Source organism: Crinia signifera, chromosome 9 (genome assembly GCF_055691185.1).
Source record: "Crinia signifera chromosome 9, ASM5569118v1, whole genome shotgun sequence".
In the NCBI taxonomy this organism is placed as follows: Eukaryota; Metazoa; Chordata; class Amphibia; order Anura; family Myobatrachidae; genus Crinia; species Crinia signifera.
This window is the reverse complement of record NC_139225.1, coordinates 129,393,745-129,399,985: the sequence shown is the minus strand read 5'-3', so window position 1 is coordinate 129,399,985 and position 6,241 is coordinate 129,393,745. Positions and strand designations below refer to the sequence as shown.

Sequence of the window (6,241 nt, the reverse complement as noted above, 5' to 3'; positions counted from 1 at the left end):
TGCAGCTGCAGGTGGGGCAGATGTAACATGTGCAGAGGGAGTTAATGTGGCCATACATCTACAGATTTATTGTCCGATCTGTCTGTTTGGAACAAAATACTGGTAATGGATGAGAGCACTTTGCTTTGAAATGCTGGAAAACTGCCAAAAACTGTTCATTCAGATATTACCAGGTATTTGTTCCAACCAGCCAGATCTGACAATCGATCTGTAGATGTATGGCCACCTTTAGATTTTGTGTTGAGTTATTTTGTTTCTGTGCAGGGTAAATACCTGCTGCATTATTTTTACACTGCAATTTAGATTTCAGTTTCAACACACCCCACCCAAATTTAACTCTCTCAGCACGTTACATCTGCCCACCTGCAATGCAGCATTTGTTTTTGCCCATTTTGAGAAAAAATTTGTACTGCGATCAGGTCTGATTAAGTTCTATTATGCAGTGTTATATTTCACACAGTGTCAATGAAATTCCATTTAAAGTATTTGTGCTTCTTCTATTATAAACACGTTCAGGAGAAAACACACAATATTCACAATTGTGACCATGAAAATGGGTCAATTATTAGGGATTTTTTCTCCCGCCAGTCAGTCACTTTGCACTAGGACAAGCTCGTACTGTTTTTTACTATGCTAAAGTATATTAATGAACCACTCTAAGACATCCTGACATAATTATAACTAGATTGGAGCATCTTCATAGGTTTCGTCATTTTCACCTAAAAGTGAAACTTTAGGCCTCTTGCCAGAACAGAAGATGTTGACTCAGATCAAAATGCTTTTGCACGTTTCTTATTCAGGTCAAGTCACAACCCACCCACACTAGCCGATTTTGAATTTCTCAATTTCAGTTTTTCACTCCGCCCTAATTATATATATATATATATATATATTTATTTATTTATTAATTTGCATCGCTGTTTCAATTCTGCATTGTAAGAGAGTGCTTGAATGTCAAAGATAAAATATACTTTCTGGGCACATTCAATTATATATATATATATATAATTATTATATATATATATATATATATATATATATATATATATATATATATATATATATATATATATATATATAATTATTATATATATATATATATATATATAATTATTATATATATATATATATATATATATATATATATATATATATATATATATATATATATATATATATATATATATATATATATATATATATATATATATATATATATATATATATATATATAACAAAGTGTTGAAATATAGCAGAGAAGACAAAACTAAGTGTTGAAAAGTTAAAAAGGTGGGAAATTTAGTAGATAAGGCACACTGTAGAGATGAAAAGAGGTTCATATATATTTCTTGAGATTTTTCCAGGCATATGGAGGAGTCCAGACAGAGAATAAACCTCTAGAAATCTACTACCAACTGAATGGACAAAAGACAAATTGTGTTCTGAAACCATGGGAGCCATACAACCCTGCATTATACACATTAAGCTTCCATGTCACTATAGGAGACACATTAAGACTGTACGTGCAGTAGTGAGGTTGCCATTTTGGAAGCTGCCAAGACAGATCATCTGACATTTTTGGAATGTAGGTGTACCATACCCTCCGCAGACAGTCCAGGGCTACCAGGATGACAGACTATATATTTTTACTTTCTATAGTGCTCACGGAAGCATTGCCACTAGAAGGACGTTAATAAGGTCAACACAAAACAGTCAACATGAATTTTTCACAATTTTCTGTTATTTTTGTACTTTCATACTTTATTATCATCAATGTGGGCTACAACAGAGAACGGTCAAGTGTCCCGAGCAAAGTGATGGCACGCGTTACACTAATTGGGTGGTCCATGTCGACATGGACACCCAAAACTGTGAAACTCATGTTGACCTTTCGACCCTGTCTACCTGTTGAACGTTGACCTATTGACTGTCTAAAACCAGGCATGTCCAACGTTGGCCCTCCAGATGTTGTGAAAACTACACATCCCAGCATGCTTTGCAATAGTTTTAGCATTCTCTAGTAATAAAACTGTGCAAAGCATGCTGGGATGTGTAGTGTCACAACATCTGGGGGGCCAACGTTGGACATGCCTGGTCCTAAAACCAAGGATTGGGAACCTACAGCCCTCCAGATGTTGAACTACACATCCAGCATCACCTGCTACAGTTTTGCTATTTGGCCGTGCTAAAACTGTTGCAGGGCATGCTGGAATATGTAGTTCAACAACAGCTGGAGGGCCGAAGGTTCCCCATCCCTGATCTAGACACTGTCTATCTCCTAAATCCATAGCCATGAGAAACACCCCTAAGATCTGGTCTTTCATTCCGTGTGGTTAAACCCGGATGCCATCACATCTGCGTGTGGAAGGCCCACATTTCCCCCAGGAGTGAGCCTCTTTGGGTGAAAGAGGGAATTCCAAAAAGAAGGAAAAAAAAAAAAAAAAAAACTTTATTACCAGCAATCTATGGGTCTAATTGAGCATGGGTCGTTAGTTAGAGAGAAAGGAATGCGAGTCTGCTGCAGACAGAAAGATTAACCACACCTTGCAAAACCGTGTGAATCGTAAATAGCATTTGCCATCCATTCACAAAAACTAACCATGGGACAGTTTTTCCATCTGCGCAAGTCTAGGCCTTTCACTAATCTATATAAAAAATAAAAAAAATACCCGACGTCAGCGACACACTCGGAGAAAACGCCATGTTTCCGCCCCTAAACGCCGGCTTCCTGTCCATCATACCACTACTACTATACATACGTATATTTGCTAATTGCAGCTGCACAGTCCTTCGAATAATCGAATAATCAGATAATCGAATGGATTGCAAAGTCTCCAATTAGCAATCCATGCAGAATTTGCCCAAGAATTGGGTAATATTTCACCCTACCCATTGCATAATGCTGAAGGTCTTTCTATAAGACAAGGTGCTTATCAGCACCCCTATGATGAATTTAGGTACGTCCAGAGATACTGTAATAAGGATTAGGACTGCCATACTCATTGAAATCGTCTGGTGACCTGACAGACGATGGAGAGACTTATTCCACCTCAAAGAGGATTTTGACCTGAAATCCCTAAAGTGAACTGCTCATACTGGACACCTCAAGTGGTCATGACCAAGCTGTGCACACATGGTGCAACATGTGCAAGCTTCTACCGATTTAGAGTATATAGTCAAAATCGGTAGCTCATATTGCACCATGTGCATGCACCTTTAGGAAAGCCACATGCCAAGTCAGTCTTCCTGTAATGGACAGTGGACATGGGATACATGGTTTGTGGCCCAATAAGCGCATATGCAATGCAATCTGAGCTTACCACCCAGATTGAATTGCAATACGTTATCCCCTCAGCGGCATTTACCACAGAGCAGAGGCAGGGACAGGACCTCTGAAAGAAGCCTGTACCTGCGTACTGCTCAGCCGGGTGTCTGCTAAAGCGCGGTCAGTGATGACACCCCCCCCCCCCCCCCAGCTACCCACACTGCAACCTTAAGTGCGGCCTAACACCATTCTAAGATGGCGGAAGCTGCAGGATATTGGTAAATCGGGCATTATCGCACACCCTATAGAAACCTAGGTTGGATGCTGCTGCAAGGGGGACAGAGGGATCGCAGCAGGTATCAGAGTTTCCTGCTGCTGCCGCTTCATGGCACATGCCAATGGTACTTAATATTTGCAGTTTAATTTAGAAATCGTGTTTTGGGGGAATTTGCTGCAAACACTGAATAAATGGGCACTGTAGGAACATGTAACATGGTCTGGTGGGGCATTGAAGGGGCATGTAGGGTTGTCTGAGGGGACATTAAACAGGCATGCAGGGGTGAGAGGGCAAGAGTGAAATAGAACATAGAATGCAATGATACACATTAGTGCCCAATTTGCCAGCTTCCTATCAACTCACGTACGGCCAGAAAACTAGAAGGTTTTTATTGCAGGAAGGCCTTGCGCATGTGAACTTTGAGCCATACATAAGCACAGTATAACTATCATCCGGCGTGCAATCAGGTCTGAATAACCCCCTTAATACTTATCGGTTTAATATTGTACGAAACGCAGTTCATTATATAAAATTATAACCTGGTTGAGTCAATACTCAGGTCTTCTTTAAAATTTTGGATTTTACTTTTTTTTTTATACAAAATGGGCAATGAATGTATTATTATTTAGGGTTGCTGACACAAACCAATACTTATCTGATGAAAATCCTATTAAAACAAATTTGTGAGAAGTCTTAAACTACACAGCAGATGGCAGTTTATTTGCAAAGCTTCTAATTGGTGTTTATGCTAGTTATTTAAAGGGGCAATGCTTTTACTGGCTAGAAACCGCTGGTAATTGCCCCTTTAAATATCCGATAGAAATACGACGAGATGCACCGGGTTACTCAGTAAACAAAACCCAAGTTCCCTAAACTAAGATCACGACAAACGCGTGCACCGCTCTCCTGGGCACTGTTCTACACAATGAGGTTGGCAGAATAAAAGACAGACTCTTCTGATTATACTAGGCAAAAGAGAGAAAACAATCCCCCAATGCGGCTTCCTGTTGTTACTCTCCATTCCTCCTAGACACAAAACACTGGCACGGAGCAGGAACAGAGGGGAACTTTCATTATCAAGACAGGCGCCTCTGTCAGCACTTCTACAGCACGGACGCGGGAAGCTGAGCTTCCTTCTCATGGTAAAATGGGTCAATGTGCAGCCACTATTGTTTTCACTTAACAGTCTGTACATGTGCAGGGTGTTTATTATTTCCCTGCTTGTTCCATGGAGCCTGTTCAAAGGGGACCTGGCATCCTAATATATCCAGGGGAAACAAGCCGCCATGTGATAAAGAGGCCAAGTGCCATGTAATTAAACTGTGACCACATCCCCCCCCCCCCCCCCCCCCCCCCTTTAATGTGGTTTACGATGCCCACAGCAATCCCTACAGGCTTGCTGATCTGGTTTTTTCTTAGTCAGTCAGGCTATAGAACATGCTGTCCCACAGAGAATACCAAGAGTCTGGAGAGCAGTCACAGGCAAGCCAAATACTTATTTTATTCTGAAGGCCCACACCTGGGGCCCGGAAACCAAACTACACTAGAGAATTTTTTTTTTAATCTCTGATAAAAAACAGAACCACAGATCAGATACTAAACTTCATTTACATGCAGAACAGCAGCAATTGTTGCCATAGAAATACATGGCACCCTGACCGCCAGTAATCACTATCATCTAAAAAGTCGTAACAGGAAGACATTACGCTCTTGGTCACAGAAACCTGGTCAGGTTTGTGCGGCCACTGCAAGTATATAGAAGTGACCAACATAAAACTAGTAGATTGTTTTATATGTAAGAAACAGCTACACAGAAAGACTTACCATATATTGGCATATCCTTGTGGCCAAATATGTGGTTTCTTAGGGGGGGGGGGGGGGTGGGGAAGGGATATTCAATCACCTATTCAATGCTGCCATTAGGGTAGTCAGATACAACTTTTTTAGTCATCGTATCTGTATGGTCTGAAACGGGGCGTGGACGGTTGATTTCACGGCTGGTTTTTTTTATTTTATTTTTTTGACAATCCACGGACTTTCTGACACTTGGAATATTGAATTCCGACTGTCAAGTAACTGTCGGATCGTTTGACAATGGCCCGGAATTACAAGTGTCGGGACGTCCGGCCACTCAGAATACCGGATTTAAAACACCCCCCCGCCCCCTAGTGGGCACCTGCGTTTTCTTTATTCCTGTATGGTAGAAGTCTCAGCATAGCAGCAACACTTACGGCCCCCCATACACTTGTGAGACTTGTTGAGGGGAGAAATCACATGCGATCCCCTGTAAAACAGGATCATAGGCAACATATCGCATGTGGTCCTTTTGCATGTGATCGATCGCATAAGATCTCTGCAAATGCTTCCGGAGGCTGTCCGATCCAACAGATCCTACTTGCAGCACTTGAGATCCAGGGACTCCGATCCACATTGAACCGCGCATTGAATCAAAAACACATGCGATATGCCCCAATTCATCCAATTTCTCATTCCCCAATGCGTTTAAATCAGGGGAAATCCAGCAAAATCACAGTAGAGTATGGCCAGCTTTCGGGTGTGTAGTCCACCCTTATGTGAGAACACATGCAATGCCAATAAGAGAACACAAGCTATTTACACAACGGTGAAGACCAGCTCATGTAAGTCAGCAGTGACCAGTGTTGTAAGTCGGGTCTTTGGGGGCAGAATTGATATAAACA

The 6,241-nt window shown here is 41.2% G+C and overlaps 1 protein-coding gene across 1 annotated transcript in view; it reads right to left on the bottom strand.

Annotated features, from left to right (window-relative positions):
• SAE1 (SUMO1 activating enzyme subunit 1) overlaps nucleotides 1-6,241 on the bottom strand; it is a 45,533-nt gene that overhangs the window by 30,941 nt on the left and 8,351 nt on the right.